The sequence below is a fragment of the Lynx canadensis genome, chromosome C1 (genome assembly GCF_007474595.2).
Source record: "Lynx canadensis isolate LIC74 chromosome C1, mLynCan4.pri.v2, whole genome shotgun sequence".
Lineage (NCBI taxonomy): Eukaryota > Metazoa > Chordata > Mammalia > Carnivora > Felidae > Lynx > Lynx canadensis.
Genome location: NC_044310.1, coordinates 88031888 through 88056519, shown reverse-complemented (window position 1 = coordinate 88056519; position 24632 = coordinate 88031888). Strand labels below are relative to the sequence as shown.

Sequence of the window (24632 nt, the reverse complement as noted above, 5' to 3'; positions counted from 1 at the left end):
GCAGAGGTTTATTAGAATATAAGATTAGAAAGGAAGAATAGTAGGAAAGCTCTCTTTACAGAGAGGGGCATTCGAAGGTGAATACTTGATGAAGTTTTGGGATGATGGGGGGTTTTTGCGGTCTGGAGCCGATGGCCAAGAAAGAATTCTTTAAGATGTCTTTGGTGCAAAAGAGTGATTTTATTAAAGCATGGGGACAGGATCCATGAGCAGGAAGAGCTGCACTGGAGTCATGATGGGTAACTCATTATATACCCTCAGGTTGGGAGGAGATCAGGGATAGAGTAAGTCTCTAAAGAATTTTGGAAACAAGGTTTCCAGGACCTTGAGGGGCTAGCTGTTGCTAGCGAAACACCATTCATCACCATTTTAATAAAACCTCAGTCATAAGACCCTTCAGATGCATATTGGGGGGCTATAAGTTTGGAGTATGATTGCCAGCATATATCTTGGGGCAGTTGAGATAAAGGAGGTAGACTTACAGGATCCGTGAGGTTGGGACAATGTTAAGCCAAGGTTCTCTTTTGCCCCCAGCAAGTGTCATCACTGAGCTTCTAGAGGGAGGTCACTCTGCTGGTTTCAAGAACTTGTTAATGGGCTGTAGGCAGTAAGGGAATTTAATTTCTCACTTGCCTTAGTTTCCCACATTATCATGGCAAGCACTTAAACCCCTTTCCTTTGTTCTTGGGTAGCCAGGAGTGTCCAAGGAGTATCACACATGTCCCACCTTGAGGGAAGGTTGGTTCTGGCTTGTGTTTTGCCCTCAGCCTGCCTCATGCTCAGTCATCATACCTATGGACAATAGGCAGGGGTCCTTGTTTTATAAGGTTCTGGTCACCCCCCACCCCCACACCCTTCCTCCTTATTCCTTCTCAGGTTCTACTCTTATTGACTGGATAGCTAGGTGTTGGGTTGTCCATTCCTGATTGACTCATTTCCATTGTATAAGGGGTGGTCTAAGGCCATACCTGTTCCTTGTGAATCATAGGTTTTATGATCTACTTATTTTTAGTGAGGTCTTTTGTCAAATTCCTGAGAAAAACCTATGGGGGTGGTGTCTGTTACATTCTTAAGAGGAACCTTATGCCCCAGGGCATACTGTGGTCAGATACTCCCAGCATTGTTCCAAAATACGTGTTTTTCCCCACCAAGGGACCTCAGGAAGTTTCCCTCTCTGCTTATTTTATCCTATCTTTTCCTAACATACCAAGAAAGTAGGATGTATTTTCAATATTAAAAGATATAAGAAATTGAGATGCAATTTTTGTTGAGGAAAAAGAAAGTAATTTTGTCCTAAAATGAGACTGGTTGTTTAAAGAGAAAATAGACAAAATCTGAATATAAAAGAGAAAATTGTAGAAAGTTTGTGAAAAAGGAAACTTTGGAAAATAATTTTATATGTGGTCAGTGATAAGGGACCATAAGGCAAGCTGACACCCTATAGCCACCCCCACCCATGGTATATGTGTGATATTCCTCAGGTACTCCTGGCTGCCCAAGAACAAAGGAAAGGAAAGAAAACAAACAGTTAACTGATAGAGATCACAGTCATACAGGACAATTTTCAAATATCTTAGTAAATTACAAGAAAAAGGCAATCTTATCAATAGCCTAATGTCTAGAAATGTGTACCCCCAATATCACCCTCCCCTCCATAGTGATGTGGGGAACAAAGGCAAGAAGGAAATGGCAGGTAAAGTTAAATCTCTTTATAACCTGCAGCCCATTGACAAATAAATACTTGAGGCAAATAGAGTATAACATTTCTCCAGGAACCCCCTACTGTCATAATGTTAATCCCTTATTAGGGGAAAAACAACCTTAGCCTCACAAAAGCAAGGACTCAGGTATCTTATGAGTCCTCTTTAGCATATATTTTTTTTCTCTTTAACATATGAAAGTCCTTCTGGAGGCCTCCCTCTTGCCTTTACTTCCCCCAAATTACATAGTATATAACCAGTCACTCTTCATAACCCCAGTGCAGCTCTTTCTGCCCAGGAGCCTGTCCTCTGTCCTTGTGCTTTAATAAAATCACCTTTTTTTGCACCAAAGATGTCTCGAGAATTCGTTCCTGGCCATGGGCTACAGACCCCCACCATTCTAAAACCCCATCAGTCAGGAGGTTGGAATGAGTAAGTTTTAATATCAAAAGTAAACTTACAAAATTGGAATTTGGTTTTCTCCATTAAAAGGACAAAGTTGCTGGATTTTTGGTCTGCTTTTGTTAATAGATTATGAACATTTCTTTACCTTTTGAGTGATTTGCCTAGAAAACAAATATTCTGTGTTTTATAAAAAATAATTTCCTGTGTCTACTGTCTTTATCAGGTCTTTGATTACCTAGGAAAACTGAGTTTTCCATATATGTGTGTGTGTGTGTCTGTGTGTGTGTGTGTGTGTGTGTGTGTGTATGTACGTATATATCTTTTTTCTTTTTAAAGTAATCTCTGTCCCCAATATGAGGCTCAAACTCATGACCCCAAGATCAATAGTTGCATGCACTACCAACTGATACAGCCAGGTACCCCTGAGTCTTCTTAATATTAAAAGAGCTAAATTGGGGGGATCTTGGGTGGCTCAGTTGGTTGAGCATCCAACTTCACCTCAGGTCATGATCTCACAGTTCATGAGTTCATGCCCTGTGTCGGGCTCTGTGCTGATGGCTCAGAGCCTGGAGCCTGCTTGGGATTCTGTGTCTCCCTCTCTCTTTGCCCCTCTCCCGCTTGTGCTCTGTCTCTCTCTCTCTTTTAAAAATAAATGGATATTAAAAAAAAAACAAACTAAATTTTGCTAATAGGTAATTAAGTTTTATAATGATCTGTGATACTACTCAGGTCAGCACCTAAAAAAGTTTTTTGTGTGCTATTTTTACAAACTTCCCCAAATCAAATTCTAAGTGAAGTCTTTTAGTCCTAGAAGAAACTGGAATTTTTCTAGAAATTTCCCTGGAACATTCCAAGGGATTTGTTAATAAACTAGGCTTATTTCATATGTTAAACTATATGGGAAGTATTGTCAAATAAGAACTAATACTATTCTTTTTTTATGTTGTTTTTGTATAAATATATAAGAGTTCTAGAAATTATGTGAAATTCCTAGAAATACGTGTCCTGGTATGTTACCACTTGAAAATATTCTTTTACCTTCTGAAGTGTCTCATCAAAAATGAGACTGATATTAAAAGGACTAAACTTGAGTATCAAGGAAATGCTTTAGCTGACTTTCATGCAGAGGCAGCAGCAACAGAATCTATAAAGATTGTGGCATATGTGGATGAAGTCTATTCTGCCTGTGCAGAAAATGACCCTTTGATGCCAGACTTTTACCATCCTGATGTCCTTGCCCATGGCAACAGCCTACTTCTAAAATAAAGAAATTAAGATGGGTAAACAATAGTTGTAAATTAAATGAACAATTAAGGCTATGGGGGGTTGGGGTGCCTGGGTGGCTCAGTTGGTTGGGCGTCTGACTTCAGCTCAGGTCATGATCTTGCGGTCCATGAGTTTGAACCCTGTGTCAGGTTGTATACTGACAGCTCAGAGCCTGAAGCTTGCTTCAGATCTTGTGTCTCCCTCTCTCTCACTGCCCCTCCACTGCTCACATTGTCTCTCTCTCTCTCTCAAAAATAAACATAGCAAAATTAAATTAAGGCTATGGGAAACCCAAGATGACTGCACAGTTCTTTCTGGCTCCCTGGCATGCCCCATTTTTTTGGTGTTTACATTTTTTTAACCACTCTCATGCATTCAAGATGTCTCAAATTATTAATAGACATTGAAGGGAAGACTTTTATAAAATTGCAAAAATAGTCTACCAATGATGTCTGACCTGTCATGTTCATAATCCTGGAGAAACTGGTTTTTTTCCAAGAGGATTCACACTTCCTCCCTTTGGACACTTAGGATACCTGAAGCTGGACTTCATTCAATTCAACTGTCTCTTAGTATAGTTTACCAATATGCTCCTGTTCTTTTTTGTGTGTTTTCCACATAGATTGAAGCTTTCTTTTCCTATAAGGCTGATATCCTCATGGTAGCTAAAAAAACTGCTAGAAAATGTGTTTCCTACTTAATATACCTTCCATGATCTCTGATGACCAAGGCACCTACTTCACGGAGAAAAATCACATGAGCCTTAATGGAAATCTTGAAAACTTTTTGGAATTATCACTGTTCATATCATTTCCATCATCAGACAAGGTTGAGAGAACTAATGGGATCCTCAAACTGAACATTTCTAAACTTGCCAAAACTACTGGACTTCTCTGTCCTAAGGTATTGATTGCCCTTGGTCTTACTATTAGAAGCTTTCCTTTGGGAAGCATAAACTCATACCACATTATATAGTCACAGGCAGACCAATGTCTGTTGGCATACAGCCTTCTGTAGATCCCTTGTTTTCTCATGCTAGTATGACCAACTACAGTAAATCTTCCATGTCTTATGCTGAAACCTGTCAACAGGTTATAGAAGACTTTCTGGATCCCAACTCAGAGGAACCTGTTGGGCACAGTCTAAAGCCTGGTGACTGGGTATTCTGGAAACATTATCAAAGGAAGACAGTTCTTGAGCTCAGCTAAAAGGGACCTTACCAAGTTCTCCTAACTACTGATACTGTTGTGAAACTATAAGACACTGGAGACCTCTGAATCACATTGACAAGGAGGAGAAGTAGGTGACATCAAGGTAAACTGATTCTGCCCATGACAATGAATCAATTGCAGACTTTAAAGATGAAACCCTTTCTCCTTGTTTTCTTTTCCTGTACTTTGGCATTTGCCTGGAAAGATAATGCCATCATCTATATCTCCCAGTCCATTGCTGAGAGGGGGTAATCTAGAATTTATTTCAGGCTAGGAGAAAATCTAATTGTGCCCTAACTTTTCACAAGCAAAATAAGATCTCTCATTGGTCGACTCCCCTGAATTTACATTGTTGAGTTAGAAAGGACCTCTTAAGGAGGTTTTCATGATTTAGGATTCTTTCTGTTTGTCAGGTCTCTATTTCCCTGGTTAGGGCTAAATGTAAAGGAGGCTATGACCAACAACCTCTCCTTAATTCTTAATTATTGTAGAACCATCTGCTGAAGTAATGGTGGCCCCAAAAAGGTCTTTAGACTCTCTGGCCAAAGTTCTTGATAATAGGATAGCCCATAATTATCTTTCCGCTGAGCAAGGAGGTGTTTGAGCTGTGGCCAACACCACTTGCTGTATCTGGATTAACACTTCTTGGGAAGTTAAAACTTCATTATATTAAATCATGGAGCAAGCCACTTGGCTTAAAAAGTTCACTTCTTCAAGGAAGTCTTTCTTTTACTTTTGATTTAGGTTTATGAATTCATGATTATATTTATGTCTTGGGAACTATGGCTTTGAAGTGCACTCTGAACATTGGGAACTATTCTTATAATCTCCTTGGCATATTGTATCCTCTCAAAAACTTGAAATGCATGTTTGTAACTGCTAACTACCAAGCAGATGATCTTCCTGAGAGTGAAACCTTGGAGGAGAAGCCAAGAAAATGACTGACTTAAATGAAACCATGACTTGTGTATATCATGGAGGTTACGCATGACATATGGCTACCACGCTGAAGGAAAAACACAAATTGCAAGAATTTTAGAGCAGTAGCTAAGAGCGGTGCTAATGCCTTACATTTTTATCACATCTCTTAGTTAAACTGAGTCTGATCAATGGTGGGGGGAGGGGGGGAGAATTGTTAAAAAGAAAACCACAGGCCCAAAATGGTTTCACTTAGGCTGTCACCAAATCAAAGCTTAATGTATAACCTACTTGGAGTTTTAACCTCCCCCAGAAATTTAGTCTTAAGTAATCAAGAGTTTTCTCTTAAGCATCAATTAGGTAGTCTGTCACATGCACCCTCTCAGCCCCGGAAAAGAAGATGAGGTAATCTGCCTAAGCTCCCCTAAGGGAAGGTAAACTTGTCTGGAACAATCCTTTCTTTTCTTTTGCTAATAACTTCTTGCTCCAGCCCCCTACCTATAAAAACCTGCTTGTTAGATCGGATGCTGCCTGATTATTAAGTGATTCATGAATCACTTCATAAAGCCAATTAGATCTTCAAATTTACTCAGTTGAATTTTTTCATTAGCAGTTTATTCTAATCAAGTGAGCAACCCCACTATTCTACTGAAATTGCCCTTTTCAAGGTCACTAATGACCAACACATTGCTAAATCCAATGGTAATTTCTCAGATCTTATGCTACTTGATCTATCAATATCACTCAACACAATTATTTACTCTCTGCTGTAAAAACAACCAAAACAAAGCACAACTCCCAAACTAAGCTCCCTTCATTTGACTTACTGAGTACCACACTTGCAATGTTTTCCCTCAGTCATTCTGATCACTCTCTTTGTTTCTTTTGCTGGTTCCTCCTTATCTCCCTGACCTCCAAATGTTGGAGTTTCTTTTTACTCTACCCATCCTACATGTAATTTATCAAGTTTCATGGCTTTTAAAACCATCCATATATTGATGCCTCCTAATTTAATATCTCCAGCCTATACCTCTTTCCTATATCTAACCACTTGCTTTGATACCTCCTCCATGTTATATAATAATCATCAAAAACATAACTTGTTTAAAACTGAGCTCTTGGTGCTCCTGGGTGACTCAGTCGGTTAAATGTCTGACTCTTGATTCCAGCTTAGGTCATGATCTCACAGTTCATGGGTTCAAGCTCCACATCGGGCTCCATGTTGAGAGCACTGAGCCTGCTTGGGATTCTCTCTCTCCCTCTCTCTGCCCCTCCCATACTTGCTCACTCTCTCTCTCTCTCTCTCAAAAATAAGTAAAATAAATAAATAAATAAAACTGAGCTCTTGATATTCTTTAAAACTCTCAAGTTTTTTCCATCTCAGTTACTTTTGATTTCTCTTTATCTTTTATACCCTATGACTTTCCATTCAACAAACCCTTATTGTACCTTCAAAATGTATCAAAAATTGGACCATTTTTCTCCATCCCCACTGTTACCACCCTTGTTAAAGCCACCATGAACTTTCTGAAATTGCAGTGGCCTTATGGCCATTCTACTTTTGTCCTTGCCCCTTCAGCAGACACAAAAAGGTTCAACAATTATTCCATGTGTTCTTCATTTCCCAACTCCCTTGTTCTTAGGTATGACTATGCAGTTCATTCTGGTCAATGGGCTGTTAGTGAAAGCAACATGTGTCAATTCCAGACCATAGCATGGAAGAGTAGATGTGAAAGCAGTGATCATGGGGACCACATATTGAGATTATAGAGATAAGGTAAACATAAGTAGACAGGTAAACATAACAGAATACACAGTCACCATTTAAATGACAACTGCCTTACAAAATTACTTGACTCCCACCAAACTTTCCATAATTAAGAAATATCTTTTATTATGTTAATGCACTGATAGTTTAGGGTTATTATTTTTTTAACCATAGCAAAGCAAATTCTATTATGAATAAAATACACTCTGATGGTTGATTTTATGAGTCAACTTGACTGGCCACAGGATGCCCAGGTTAAACATTATTTCTTGGTTTGTCTCTGAGGGTGGTTTTAGATGTGATTAGCATTAGATGTGGTGGACTCAGTAAAGTGGTTTGCCTAGTCTAATATTGGTGAGCATCATACAATCCCTTGAGAGCTTGAATGGAACATGAAGTATATGGTGAAAGAGTCTGTCCCTTTTTTTCCTGCCTTACTATTGAGCTGGAATATCTCACCTCTGGCCTTTACTGAGAATTATACCATTACCTCCCCTGGTTCTCAGACACTCAAATTTGGAGTGATTTATATACCCAGCGTTCCTGGATCTCTAGCTGACAGAAGGAAAATCATGGGACTTTACATCCTCCATACTCACATGAGCCAATTCCTCAAAATAAGTATTTTCTCTATGTGAATATATAGCTTTTATTTATAAGATTTTAAATTTGCTTTATATACATATTGAAGAATATATGTTATATTATATATTAGTCTTATAATAAGAGTATATTTGGGGAGGGGAAGATAGCAGAGGAATAGGAGGACCTTAGGTTGGCCTCATCCCACAAATGCAATTATGTAACCATCAAAGCATACTATCTATCCCAGAAATTGATCTGAAGACTGGAAGAACAAACACCACAATTACAGGTAGAAAAGAGGCCACACTGAAGAAGGTAGGAAGTGCAGAGATGTGGCTTGGGAGAGAAATGGATTGTGGTCACTGTGGTGAGGAGGGATCCATGGTTATGGAGAAGCTTGAGAGATAGACTAACACACAAGAGAGTGCATGGGGAAAATGACTCTCCATAGCAAATTGGCTTGGAAAGTGTGAGACCCTGAATTTTATAAGTTCCTGCAACCTGCAGGGCTTAAAGCCTGGAGTTTTAAAGGTCAGTGTGCTTGGCTCTAAGAGAGCTTGGAGGACATTGGGACTGCTCTTAGAAAGAAGGCAGGCAAACAGCACATAGACATACAACATAGAAACAGTCATCTGTTCTATGTTCTATGCTTGGGGCACAGAGTGGCCCATCTTGCTCATCTTGGAGTGTTTCCCAGAGAGGCAGCATTCACAGAGAGAACACTCCAGGAATAAAGGAATTGACAGGCCTTTTCCCTCTATCTGCCCTTCAGCATAAACACAGAATCACCTGCAGGAACCAGTGCGGTGCTGGCTCTCCCTACCTAACTTGCATACACCCCCACCCCACACCATGTTCTGTAAGAAACACCATTCTTAGTCATGCATGCCTCAGTCCCTTTACTGTGGACCCCCATCCCCAGAAGATTGGCCCATACCCCTGCCAACACTACATATCCTGACCTTAGAGTTTTTCAGGATCTTGGTTCCAGCAGCAGGTCTCATTTCACAAGCAGACCAGGGCCCACCTAGTTAAAATATGCCACATTTAGGCCAGGGACCAAATACTGCCCACAACAGTCAAAGAACCTCTGTTGGTGACTGACCTGAAGGATAAAGCAGCCATGACACAACAGCAGAGTGCACACAGCACAACTGGATATACTTCTGGAAGCACCAGTCCTTGGGGAACAAGGAACACTATACTGCAGGGCACTCTAAGACCTCTTCTTCATAAATCCATTACCCTCAAGAACAGGAGGTATAGCTGACTTCTCTAACACACAGAAACAGGCACAGTGACTTAGACAAAATGAGAAGACAGAGGAATTTGTCCCAAATGAAATAACAAAATAAGGCCATGGCTGGAGATCTAACCAAAGGATATCAGATATAAGTAACATGCCTGATGGGGAATTTAAAGTACATGATCCTAAATGTCCTCACTGGACTTTAAAAAACAGTGGAGGACATTAGTGAGACCATTAACACAAAGATAAGGAAGGAAATAGAAATAAAGGACTCAATAAACTAAATGAGAAACACACTTGATGGAGGGAACAGCAGACTGGAAGAAGCAGAGGAATGAATTAATGATTGGAAGACAGTAATAGAAAGTAATGAAGCTGAACAAAAGAGAGAAAAATAATTTTGCAAAATGAGAATAGTTAGGGAATTCAATGACTCAATCGAATGTCCAGAAGAAGAAGAGAAAGAAAAGAGGACCAGAGAGTTTATTTGAAGAAATAAAACTTCCCTAATCTGAGGAAGGAAACAGATATCCAGATCCAAGTGACACAGAGAACCCCCAACAAAAGCAGACCCACACCAAGACATATTGTGAGTAAAATCGAAAAGTATAGTGATAAAGAAAGAAATATTAAAAGAAGCAAGACACGGGCACCTGGGTGGTTCAGTTGGTTAAGCGTCCAAGTTCACAGTTCATGAATTTGAGCCCTACATCAGGCTTTCTGCTATCAGCACAAAGCCCACTTTAGACCTCTGTCTCCCTCTCTCTGCCCTTCCCCCCTCCCCCCAAAAAATAAACATTAAAAAAAAGAAGAAGACAAAAGAAGACAGTTACACACAAAGGAAATCCCATAAGGCTATCAGCAGATTTTTCAGCAGAAACTTTGCAAGCCAGAAAGGAGCAACAAGATGTATTCAAAGTACTGAATGGGAAAAACCTGCAGCCAAGAGTACTTTATGCAGCAAGGCTATCATTCAGAAGAGAAGGAGAGATAAAGAGTTTCTCAAACAAAAGTTAAAAGAATTCTTGATCATTAAACCAGCCCTGCAAGAAATATTAAAGAGGACTGTTAGAGTGGAAAGGAAAGAACAAAAATGACAGTATGAAGGTAGGAAACACAAAGGAGTGAAAAATGAGTATTTCGGTTAAAAACTCCATCATGGAACTCACAAAACAAAAGGATGCAAATCTGACACCATATACCTAAAATATGGGGAGGAGAGGAGTAAAGAATGGGTTCAAACTTAAGCAACTATCAACATAATATAGACTACTATGGGGCACCTGGGTGGCTGAGTTGGTCAAGTGTCTGACTTTGGCTCAGGTCATGTTCTCTGGGTTTTGGGTGCGGGCTTTCCATCAGGCTCTGTGCTGACAGCTGGGAGCTTGGAGCCTACTTTGGGTTTTTTGTCTCCCTCTCTCTCTGCCCCTACGTGACTCATGCTCCCCAAAATGAATAAACATTAAGAAAATTTAAAAAATGTATAGACTGCTATATGTGGAAGATGTTATTACAAACCTAATTGTAACCACAAGACAAAAACCACTAACAAATACACAAAAATAAAGAGAAAAAAATTCAAATATATTACTGAAGGGAACCAACAAACTATGAAAGAGAAAAGGACAAGAAAGGACCAGAGAAAATCTTTGGAAACAACCACAAACAAGTAATAAAATGACAGGCAATAAATATATATCTATCAATAGTTACTTTGAATGTAAATGGACTAAATGTTTCAATCAAAGACATAGGGGTGACAGAATGGATAAAATAACAACACCCATCTATTGCTCCCTACGAGAAACTCATTTTCTACCTAAACACACATGCAGATTGAAAGTAAGGGGATAAAGGGGCACCTGGGTGGCTCAGTCAGTTAAGTGGCTGACTTAGGCTCAGGGCATGATCTCACGGTCTGTGAGTTCAAGCCCTGCATCGGGCTCTGTGCTCATAGCTCGGAGCCTAGAGCCTGCTTCTGTTTCTGTGTCTCCCTCTCTCTCTGTCCCTCCCCCATTCATGCTCTGTCTCTCTCTGTCTTTCAAAAATGAATAAATGTTAAAAAAATTAAAATAATAAAAAAAGAAAGGGGATGGAAAAACATTTGTCATGCAAATGGATGTCAAAAGAAAAAGTAGCAATACATATATTGAACAAAATAAACTTTGACACAAAGACTGTAGAGATACAGAGGATACTATATAATAAAAGGGACAATCCAACAAGAAGATAACAATTGTAAATATTTATACACCTAACAGGGGAATTAACATAAAGGAATTAATCAACAATAATATAATAGTAGGGGACCTTAACCCCACTTATATCAATGGACAGATTCTCTAAACCGAAAATCAACAAGGAAATAATGGCTTTATATAACACACTGGACCATATGAATTTAACAGGTATATTCAGAACTTTCCATCCTAAAACAGTGGAATACACATTCTTTTCAAGTGCACATGGAATATTCTCCAGAATATATCACATATTAGGCCTCAAAAGATGCCTCAACAAATTTTAAAAGATGAAAGTCATACATGCATCTTTTCTGACCACCACAGTATGAAACCAAAAGTAGAATACAAGAAAAAATCTGAAAAGACCACAAATATATGGAGGTTAAATAACATGCTATTAAACAATGAATGGATTAACCAGGAAGTAAAAGAAGAAATAAAAAAGTACCTGGAAAAAAATGAAAATGAAAACACAGTGGTTCAAAATCTTTGGGAGGCTCTAAGAGGGAAGTTTATAGTATTACAGTTCTACTTCAATCAGCAGGAAAAGTCTCAAACAACCTAACCTTACACCTACAGGAGCCAGAAAAAGAACAATAAATAAAACCTAAAAACAACAGAAGGAAGGAAATAATGAAGATTACAGCAGAAATAAGTGATACAGAAACTAAAAAAAATAGTAGAACAGATCTATGAAACTAGGAGCTGGTTCTTTGAAAAAAATCAAGAAAATTGGTAAACATCTTGCCAGACTCATCAAGAAAAAAAAGAGGAATAACCAAAATAAATAAAATCACAAATGAAAAAGGAGAAATAACAACAAACACCATTGAAATACTAACAATATTAAGAGAATATTATGAAAAAATATATGCCAACAAATTGGACAACCTGGAAGAAATGGATAAATTTCTAGAAACATATAAACGACCAAACCTGAAACAAGAGATTTTCAAATATAAATTTTTAACAGACTATTTCCCAGCAAAGAAATTGAATCAGTAATCAAAAAACTCCCAACAAACAAAAGTCCAGGATCAAATGGCTTCACAGGCGAATTTTACCAAATATTTGAAGAGTCGATACCTGTTCTTCTCAACTACTCCAAAAAATAGACACAGAAGGAAAACTTCCAAATTCATTCTATGATGCCAGCATTGTCCTGATACCAAAACCAGATAATGATACCCCCCCCCCCACACACACACACACAAAGAGAGAGAGAGAGAGAGAGAGAGAGAGAGAGAGAACTACAGGGCAATATCTCTGATGAACATGCATGCAAAAATCCTCAACAAAATAATAGCAAACCAAATCCAACAATACATTAAAAAAAAACATTCACCATGATCAAATGGGATTTATTTCTGTGTTGTGAGAGTGTTTTAATATTTGTAAATCAATCAATGTGATACATCACATCAATAAGAGAAAATATAAGAATGATATGATAATTTCAAAAGAAGCATAAAAGCATTTGACAAAGTACAGCAGCCATTCATGATAAAAATTTTCAACAAAGTAGGTTTAGAGGGAACATACCTCAATATAATAAAATCCATATATGAAAACCCCCTAGCTAACATCATCCTCAATGGGGAAAAACCGAGAGCCTTTCCCCTTAGGCCAGGAGCAAGACAAGGATGTCCACTCTTACCACTTTTATTCAATGTGATACTAAAGGTCCTAGCCATAGCAATCAGACAACAAAAAGAAATGAAAGGTATCCAAATAGGTAAGGAAGTAGTGAATAGTATCCAATAGTATCCAATAGTAAGGAATAGTGAAACCAAACTTTTACTATTTGCAGATGACATGATACTCTATATAGAAAACCCAAAAGACTCCACACACACACACACACACACACACACACACACAACTACTGGAACTAATACATGAATTTAGTAAAGTCATAGGATATAAAATCAATCTATAGAAATCTGTCACATTTCTATACATCAATAATGAAGCAGCAGAAAGAGAAATTAAGGAATCAATCCCATTTACAATTGCACCAAAGACAATAAGATACCTAGTAATAAACCTAACCAAAGAGGTAAAAGACCTACAGTCTGAGAACTATAAAATACTGAAGAAAAAAATTGAAGGCAGCATAAAGAAATGGAAAGAGTTCATGCTCATGGATTAGAAGAACAAATATTGTTAAAATGTCTATACTGCCCAAAGCAATCTACACACTTAATCCAATCCCTATCAAAATACCACCAGCATTTTTCACAGAACTAGAACAAACAATCCTAAAGTTTGTATGGAACCACAAAAGACCCCAAATAGCCCAAGAAATCTTGAGAAAGACAAGCAAAACTGGAGGCATCACAATTCCAGACTTCTCATTGTATTATAAAGTGGTCAAAATATTATGGTACTGGCACAAAAAAAAAAAAGATACATAGATCAATGGAACAGAATAGTGAACCTAGAAATCAACCCATGAACCAATGGTCAATTAGTTTTCAACAAAGCAGGCAAGAATATGCAATGGGAAAAAGTCTCTTCAACAAATGGTGTTAGGAAAACTGGACAAGTACATGCAAAAGACTGAAACTGGACCACTTTCTTCCACTGTGAACAAAAATAAATTCAAAATGGAAGAAAGACATAAATGTGAGAGGTGAAACCATAAAAATCCTAGAAGAGAGGTGGTAATTTCCCTGACACTGGCCATAGAAACATGTTTCCGGATAATGTCTCCTGAGACAATGGAAACAAAGCAAAAATAAACTATTGGGACTGCATCAAAATAAAAAGCTTCTGCACAGTGAAGGAAACAATCAACAAAACTAAAAGACAACCTACTGAATGGGAGAAGATATTTGCAAATGACCTATCTGATAATGGCTAATCCAAAATATATAAAAAAAACTTCCATAACTCAACACCCAAAAAGCACAAATAATCCAATTTAAAAATAGGCAGAAGAGAATAACAGATATTTTTCCAAAGAAGACATCCACGTGGCCAGTAGACACATGAAAAGATGCTCAATATCACTAATCATCAGGGAATGCAAATCAAAACCACAGTGAGATATTACCCCACACCGGTCCAAATGGCTAAAATAAAAAACACAAGAAACAACAGGTATCAACAAGAATATGCCAAAAAAGGAACCCCTGTACACTGTTGGTGGGAATGCAAACTGGTGCAACCACTCTGGAAAATGGTATGGAGGTTCCTCAAAAAATTAAAAATAAAACTGCCCTACAATTCAGTAATCACACTACTGGGCATTTACCCAAAGAATATAAAAACACCAAGGTGAAAAGATATAGGCACCCATATGTTTATTGCAGCATTTTTTATAATGGTCAAAAATATGGGAAGAATCCAAGTTTCCATCAGTAGATTAATGGATAAAGATGAGGTGTTTTATATATATGCAATGGACTATTAATCATTAAAAATGAAATCTTCCATTTGCAACAGTGTGGGTGGATCTATAAGGTATAATGATAAGTTAAACGTCAGAGAAAGACAAATATCATATGATTTCATTCGTACTTAGAATTTAAGAAACAAAACAAATGAAGAAAGGAAAAAAGACACACACACACAAAAACAGATTCTTAAGTATAGAGAACAAACTGATGGTTACCAAAGGGAAGGTAAGTAGGGGGATGGGTAAAAGAGATGAAGACGATTAAGAGTATACTTATGGTGTTGAGCACAGAGTAATGTACAGAATTGTTGAAGCCACTACATTGTACACCTGAAACTAATATAACAGTGTGTGTTAATTACACTGGAATTAAAATAAATGAAAAAGTAAATTTTAGTTAAACTCTACCTTAACCCCAAATTGATAAGACCACTGGCTCTACCTTTGTTTTGGTGAAATCCTCGCATTTCTTGCTAATGTATAATTTCTTGGCAGCAAATACACCTACGTTTGTCAGACGAGAGATGTGGTACAGTTTGGTGGTCTTTGAACAGATTTATTAACCATTTTTGAACAACATTTTCTCTCCCCAACAGTCTCAAGGACATTTAAAAAGACATAGACTGGGGCGCCTGGGTGGCTCAGTTGGCTAAGCGTCCGACTTTGGCTCAGGTCACGATCTCACAGCCCGTGAGTTCGAGCCCCGCGTCGGCTCTGGGCTGATGGCTCAGAGCCTGGAGCCTGCTTCCAATTCTGTGTCTCCCTCTCTCTCTGCCCCTCCCCCGTTCATGCTCTGTCTCTCTGTGTCTCAAAAATAAGTAAACATTAAAAAAATTAAAAAAATTTAAAATAAAAAGACATAGACCAACCACAATAACAGATGGAAATTAGCATGTAACTGAGTTGTTACAGGAAGCTGTGTAAGAAAGCAGAGAAGAAAAAAATAGACTAATTTTAATGTCCCTAGTCCTTTTAGTTGCTCCATTATTTGACTCTAATTTATGTTTCACCCTTCCATGCACCTTATTACATAGTAAAGTGTATTTACTCTTTCTTGAACACATTCACGTATTCTCTGTGTACTTAAGTATGCTTGTGTATGCTGGCCCCTAGTGATGAGTTTCTTGGTCTTCATACAAATACAAACTTTGATGCCCTATATACTTTGTAACTTCTACTATGACACCTATAGTTTCCTTTGTATTACAGTTATTTGTAAGTTTGATTATTAGATTAAAAAATTTTTTTAAAGATTTTTATTTTTAAGTAATCTCTACACCCAACGTAGGGCTTGAACTCAGAACCCTGAGACCAAGAGTTGCATCCTTTCCCTGCTGAGCCAGCCAGCACACCTGATTTTTAGATTCATAATTGTGACTTACCTGGAAAGTTGCAATAACCTTCTGTTCAATTTCTTTTGTTTTCACTCTATACATCCTACAAGCTACTCTGTTCACAGTAATTAGTGTGATCTTTAAAAGACATAAATTTGAGGGGCACCTGGGTGGCTCAGTCAGTTAAGCATCTGACTTCAGCTCAGGCCATGATCTTCCGGTTCCTGAGTTCGAGCCCCGTGTCAGGCTCTGTGCTAACAGTACAGAACCCGGAGCCTACTTTGGATTCTGTTTCCCTGTCTTTCTGACCCTCCCCTACTCTCTCTCTCTCTCTGCCTCTCTCTCAAAAATAAATAAATGTTAAAAAAAAGACATAAATTTGATTATGTTATTTCCCTGTTGGAACCTTTCAATTGGCTTCCCATCACACTTGGAATATAAAGTCCTTACCATGTCCTCTAAAGCTTTTTAAGGTACTTCTGTAATCTCATATAATCCTACTATGTTTCTTATGCACTCCCCTTTAGTCATCCTTGTTTCATATGGGGAGGGGAGTGGGAGGGTGGAGACAAAGAATGAAAAATAGAATCCTTCCTAATGGCGTTTGTGTTTTCTACCTCTCTAGCATTCTTCTAGATGCTCATATCCCTCACATTTATTCAATGTCTATTCAGATGTCCTTTCCTCAGAGAGGATTTTCCTGGAAATAGTGTACCTCCTCACCTTCCCATCACTAATCACTTATCCTGATGTATTATATTTTGGGCATATAACAGCCTATGCATTATACATTAGTGCTTATGTATATGAGTGTGTTCATGCGTGTGTGTGTTTATGATATAAGTTTTAAGAAGTTATGTGTGTTTGTCTTGTCTTTTTTATATTTGCTTCTTCACAGGCCAAAAATAATGAATTTTTAAAAATGTTTACTTATTTTTGAGAAAGAAAGAGCATGCAGGGCAGGAGCAGAGAGAGAGGGGGACAGAGGATCCAAAGCAGGCTTTGTGCTTAGAGCAGAGAGCCCAATGTGGGGCTCAAACTCATGTATACTGTGAGATCATGACCTGAGCCAAAGCCAGACACTTAACCGACTGAGCCCCCAGATGCCCCCAAAATAGTGAATTAATGAGTGCTTTCCAATCATATATTTGTCTTTCTTGCATATATCAAAGTTTCAGTTTTAACCACCACGTTCAGAAGTGTTTAAAAACACAGATTTGAGAGTGAAACAGTCTGGGTTTATATTCCCGTTCTGTGTGACCTAGGGGAAGTAATGTGACTTTCTGCTTCAGTTTTCTGATCAGTAAAATGTAGAAAATATCTTCCCCATAGGCTTTTTATGAGTATTATATGAATTAATCTGGCACAGAGTCAGTGCTTCATTGTTATATTTGTTGCATTTTTTTACGTTAATTGGTGATTGAGTAACATCTGTCTTCCTCATGAGACTTTTAGGAACCATATTGTCTTTTTTTTTTCTCACTGCCGTATCCCAAGATTCCAGTTCATAATAGAAACTCTATAAATTCTGTTGAAAAAAGAAAAAGCAATGGTATAAGTTTTGAGGTAATGAATGCATATTTGTATGCACTGAATGCATTCTCATGTTCTGTAGTTACTAGTAATTGACAGCAGATGGCAAACTTGTTTTAGGCAAGGCAAATGTTGCTGGCATCAGGCCTCATGAAACCGAGTGAAAAGTGCAAGAGAGGGGGAAATGTCATATGTATGTTTTTTAGGTTGGCAGGATGATAGGAAGATGAAAGTTTAATAATAAAATAAGAAGAGTCGCCTATATTTTATTCTGCTTTATTCCATTGTATGTTCTACCCTTCTGACCAGCTTCTTTTGCAGTGATGATTTTTAGCATTTCTGTCATTCTACTAGCTCCTTGTTGCATTATTCATAATTTTCTATTAAAAAACAGTGTTTAGAAAGTTTTATTATACTATTTATTATTAACAAAAGTTTCCTTTCAAACCTATGCCTGCTGGTTCTAAAAATCCATTATGATTTTGGCTGAGACACGAGTTACTCTATATCTTACACCCTCCATTTCTCATTCTTATACAAGAACTTTAACTTTTATTTTGATTATTGGTCACTCACACTGATGTGAACCATGTGTCATTGTTGTTATCTTCTAGCTACTAATGTATCATCTTGGGAAAAGAAATTGTGGGGTTCAATGCCATTGTGTTTGTTCAACTTTACTTTTGTTTAACAAAATTATTAACAGGCACCTGGTATAAAAGAAAGAAAAGAAAGTGTTGAAGAGCCTACAAATAAATGATCAAATTTTTTGATTCTGAAAATTAATTTTATAAATATCCATTAATTAAAATTGGTTAAATATATGCAGATGCTCTGGTAAAATAAATTTACTAAAATATATTCAAAATGTGGACATGTAACATGAATAATAGTACTTTAAGAGAATGGTCTTATTATTTTTCCCTTTGTAATGTGATGTGAAATGTTGTTAGCTATAAGAAAGAAACTTGATTAACTTTCTTTCAACTGCTGAAGAAATGTTTTTTTTTCTTCCTTTTCTATGCTTAGTAAGAAGGGTGATTATTACTCAACTGTCTCAATTACAGTGGCTTAGAATGAAAGGAATATAAATTATTTAATTATTAATATTAATTTTTTACACCTTGCTACCATTAGCAATGCTGGAAGGAATTCAGACATATTAAAAGTCTTTCTCAGTTTAAACGATTCAAAGTGGAAAAACACATTCAGTACAGTGATTTCTTACATCATGGGAAGACTTGTAGCATGAATTCTGAGTCTTGCATTGATTTCTGCCTCTCTCTAATCTCTCTAGTCTATTGTCTTTCAAACCTGACTCATAAAATTATTTTATATTCAACTTGAGAGAGGATTTATGAGTTGAGCTATTATACTAAGAAGGCTTCCCCCAAGTGAATTTTTCAAATATATGACTGTCCCACAAATATCCCAGATTAAGTCACCTTAACAACTCACATATTTAAAAAACAACTATACCATCCTGGAAATTAATAAGTTAATATTTTCTAAAAGTAATATATATTTATATTGAACTGTGCTGATTAGCAAATGAAAGAATGATAAAATATAACCCCATCAACTAATGATAAAGTCTGTTAACAGTTTGTATATTCCTTTTACTTGTTTACCTATTTTATATACATGTATTTGTAAAAATTGAAGTTTATCATTCATATTACTTTGTAATTCTTAGTAATGTATTACAAACATATAATTATATACTGTTCTTCAAATCATGTTTTATAGTATCCCAATGCATGAATTCAACCAATCCCTTTATTATTTTCCCTTAATATATATCGAATATACTATTAGATAGATATAAAATAACGTATCTAATATAAATGTTATAGAGCCTAGTAATAATAAAAAGGACATCCATGAATCTGCTACCTCACTTCTAAATTAAAACATTGCCTAACAACGATTACTATACATTGACAAATTCCTCAGTGTATATAATACCATGTGAGCAAGTACAGCTGAACAATGTAGGTTGGGTTCCAGCACTCACAGTTCTGCCTCTGTAGAATTTTTTCCATCTACTTGAGGTCAGTTTTTTCCTTCTTGCCTTTATCTAGTGTCTTGTTTTGATCTGTAACACTTACGAGTAACAATTTGGATAAGGATAGGCAGGCATGTAGGTATCACATCTCCCCCAAATAAATAGTTTTCAAAAACATCATCTTCATCCAAATTTAGCAAAGATTCATTTTCATAACGGAGACCACCTATATCAATGCAGCTCCTTTCACAGTAAAGAAAGCACTTACAATATTATATGAAACAACTACCTTGTTATATTTTTAAAAATTTATTTATTTTGAGAGAGAAAAAGCATGAGCAGGGGCAAAGCAGAGAGGGACAGAGAAAATCCCAAACTCATGCTGTCGGCACAGAGCTCAACACACACGGGGCTCTCTGAGCTGAAACCAAGAATCCAATGCTTAACCTAATGAGCTACCCAGGCACCCCTAACTTGTATCTTTTTAAACTTTTCATTCCAGAATAGGATCTTTGCTTTACCTTTTCTTAATCAAAAGCCTCATTTAAAGTAAATTTTCTCTACTTCTAGAAAAAAGGATTTTTTTTTTTTTTTGCTTAAAGGGTTTTTTTGCTTCTATCATGTTTTAAACAGTTTTAACTATTTTTAGATAATTTTAGATAAACCAAGTTTATAAAGTCAGAGAAAATAGCTATTTCTTAAGATTAAAAATGATATCTTATTCTCTTCTGGGTAATTTTTATAGTATAGCTAACCAATCAAAGCGTGGCAGTCAATAGTTGCTAAATAAATGATTTTGGTGAGAATTGCTCAAATTCTAGAAAATACTCTAATTTTCTAGAATTAAGCAGCCTGGCAACCTATTCTATGTAAAATAAAGCATAGCCCCCATCAGAAAAATACTTGCAAGAGTCTCTTGATAGTTATCTGGGGAACTTGCTCTCCGCTCAGCCATTCCTCAGACTTCATGTTTGAATTGAGTTACCCCTAGGTACTTCAGGGCTAGACTCATTGACTTGAAGCAGTTGCCATCTGGCCACTGAGTTTATTTCATGCATGAGTAGAAGAGCCAGTCCAACTGAAGTAAACTTCAGGACTGTTGCTGTGAATACCAGGGCAGATCTTCTCTTCAACACTGGACTTGATGTGAGTGGCTTGGATTCTGTTAATTGGAGGACCATGGCCTGAGATCAGAGCCTCAAGGGGAGTAGAGACTGAAAATTGATCCTGGTGCAGTTTTGTTTCTGAACTAGAGATAGATTTACCCCTACAGTGTTCCTTTATGTTAGCCAGTATCCCTCCTTTTTTGTAACATCTAGCTTTGTTGCATTTTCTGTCACTTGCAACCAAAAGAATTCTAACTTATTGATTTAGTTTATTTGGGCTATGTCTTTAGTTTCTTATTCAGATACATATCTTTAGTTTATGAATGATTCTAAAAACCTCCATTTTGTGGTTTTCAAGCAAACAGTTGACAAAAATTTGAAGGAGAAAAATGGGTAGGCTCACTGCCATCAGTCAGCCATTCAATCAGTCAGTGAATATTTATTAAACCATCATCAGACTAAGAAACTCATGAAGGTAGTGGACCATATCTTCCTTTTTAAGTCTCTGTCAACAATTTCTAGGCAATTTCTTACACATTGTAATTGTTCAATTATTACCTAAGGGAAAAATGAACAAAATAATTAAGAGCACTATAACTTAGTAGAAAAAAAAATCTGGGTTATTTGGCCTGAAATATTTGATGATTGAAGAAAAGCATATTTATGTTTATACTATTAAGCCATAGATAGACATAAATAGGTAAGGAAAAACTCATATTATTAATTGTATAATCATGAGAAAGTACTTTTCTGAACCTCATCTGTAAAATAATTATAATATCAAGCTTAAGAATTTCTTTGAGGATTTAATGAAATAAAGTATGTAAAGTGCCTATAAGAGCTCAATAACTGTTAGCTACTCTTATTGTAATGAATGAATGATGAACTTTGGCATAATTTAATAATGTTTGGTTTTTACTGCATTGTTATAACTTTCAAATTTTGTTGAAAGCTAAATTTTGTAGTTAAATTTGACACTAAGCATATCCAGTCAAGGTTGGATTTATATATTCCATTAAGTAATCACTTACCAGATTCTCACATCAGATGTCTCAATTTAAGAATATTGGTGGCATTCATTTGTATAGAATGTTGACAGCAAGGAAGCTGAAAATCCTGCCTGGCTTATCCAACTATACTAATTCTTATAGCAGATTAGATATATTAGAAAATAATATGAATTAGGGCTATCAGTCATGAGACTTGAGGACATCTTAATAACAGAGCAAGAAAGCAAATTATTCAAAGTCTTTACTTCTAATTAATAATCAAGGAGAGTCTGAAAAGCATCTTATTATGACTTTTACAGTTAGGCAATTCTACTAAATATCCACAGATTCATTGCAAATACTAATGATATACAAAATAGCATGCATCTTCATTTACCAGTTCCAGTGTGCTTTAAACATACTCATCTAGTGCATGTCTTTTATTTATTTATTTATTTATTTATTTATTTATTTATTTATTGTTAAATTTACATCCAAGTTAGTTAGGCTATGGTGCAATAATGATTCCAGGAGTTACTGCATTTCTTATTTTATGTTCAAAGTACATATCAGAAAAAATAAATAACCAAGAATTGAGAACTATTTTTGTCCACTATTATCTGTCTTCATATCTTTTCTCCAGAGTTCCTAAACCCAAAACCTGTTCCCAAAGGGGATTCTAGGACTACCTGTATCAACTGACTGCTTTTTTATAGCATGTATTAAATGATTTAATCAATTTCTATTAGGTGTTTTTGAATCCATAAAAAAGCCTACACCACCAGACTCTCTTGAATGACACCTGAGAAACTACTTTGTTAAACTCCCCTTGTAATGCAGAGGCAAAGTCCTGTTTTCCATGGAACTTAAAACACACATACATAAACCTGTTAGTTACTGTTAATGTCCTATTAATGGCCACTGGTTTTAACTTTACTAAAGTCAGTCTACAAAATTAAGTCCTATATTATTATGTTTAATAACAACAGCAAAAAAACACCAAAATTGGTACTGAGAATTTAATAAAGGGCTTAATTAATGTATCTGTGTAGTTATGTCACAAATTAATTCTGTGAAAATATAGAAAAGTGGCATAAAAAGTATAAGGGGCATCTGAGTGGCTCAATTGGTTAAGCATCCAACTCTTGATTTTGGCTCAGGTCCTGACCTCACAGTCGTGAGATGGAGCCAAGCCCCACATCAGGCTCTGCGCCGAATGTGGAGCCAGCTTGGGATTCTCTCTCCCTCTCTCTCTGCCCCTTCCACTTTCATGCTTTCTCTCTCTCTCTCAAAATAAATAAATAAACATTTATGTAAAGAATGGATAACTAAATACTATATAAATGTTATCATTGTGGACCATGGTATCAGGGAGCATTCCCAATGCTGTAGGAATTAGTATGGTGTATATTTATTAACATATCCAAACACATACCATAGTGCCCAACATTTGATATGGACTAAATCACATCTAATATGAACTAATCACAATATAAACTGAGTATGTATTTTTAATTGCATTTATTCATTTTATGTATTTGTTTTATTATAATATTAGACATATATGAATATATATTAATGTAGACAGATCAGTGTTTGTAGGAAATGGGGTTTTTGGAGGTTTGTTTTACTTCTATGGTAGACTGAGTTATTTGCTTCAGTTCTTTTGCCTGCTCCCTGTAATCATTTGCCCTGTAACTTTACAACTTTACCCTCCTTCCCAAACATGAAAGAGTATACTTTCTTCCCTACCTTTTAATGTTTTACTCAGTCATATGACTTGCTTTGGCCAGTGGGATTTTAAAAGATATAGCACAATGTATTTGTATATTCAGGCTTTCCATCCAGCTTCTTACCATGAGGAGAATACCCTGGCTAGCTACTGGCTCCAGGCGGGGAATGAACATCATTGAAGTAGAGCCACTCCAGCAAACCCAAAGACATGTGAATAAAACTTCTGAGAGGTTTTCTGGGCAGTTTTAATGCATCAAAAGATAACTGATAGAATTTAATTCTCTTTTACATAGCTTTTCAAGACATTTCTTCTAGGAAATCTTCCCAATATTCTTCCTTTTTCTTAGGCTGGAACAGATGCCTTTGTGTCTGTGAATTGCCCTCTCCATATCTTTATCACTGAATTTACCACATTATACTATAATTGTTTTTTAGTTTGTTGTAATCTTCCACCAGGCTAATTTTCTTTAGAGTAGGAAGTGTATTTTTTTTTTCAAAAAAAAATGTACCTTGCACATAATTGGAGCCAAGTAAGTATCGGATCAATAAAGTAATTTAAAGGAATAAGTCTGATATGCCATGTGAAATTACATGTAGTCATCCAAATTTTCACTTCCTTATAATAGTAATATATATCCACACCATTGCCATGTCTCCAGGTAGGCAGGAAGTACTTCATCAGCCTTTAATTCAAGGCTTGCACATTTGACTAGCAGTGGGGTATGAACTGTTAGCAGCCATGACAGAACTTATATAAAGTAGTTGAGTCTGCCCTGTTGTGCTTCTGTTATTGTCATGTGAAGAACATGTCCTAGGTAACCCACTAGTTGCACTGATCCAAGAAAGATAGAGCAGACTTGAACCTAACCTATAGTTTGGAACCAAGGTCAGCCTAAATCATCTGACCTCTATGGGACACAAATGTGTAAGCAAGAATAAATGTTGTTTTATGCCTCAGAGTCATAGGGTAGTTTGTTACAAGCACAGTTGTGGCAATAGCTGAAACTTATCTACGAAGAGATTTTTTTCATATGACTAATTCATGAATAAACCACACAGTTTATTTTATATCCACAGAAAAATTTTCTAGTGCATACATATTTTCATAATCAATCAAAATGAATCTAGTATGCCTTATGACATAAAGCAAATCCTATTGACAGAGTTGAATTATATTACC

At 36.6% G+C, this 24632-nt stretch overlaps 1 long non-coding RNA gene across 1 annotated transcript in view; it reads left to right on the top strand.

The window, feature by feature from the left end:
- The window catches only part of LOC115520164, a 65498-nt gene that overhangs the window by 10227 nt on the left and 30639 nt on the right, over nt 1-24632 (top strand). The gene's annotated exons all lie outside the window — the stretch shown is intronic.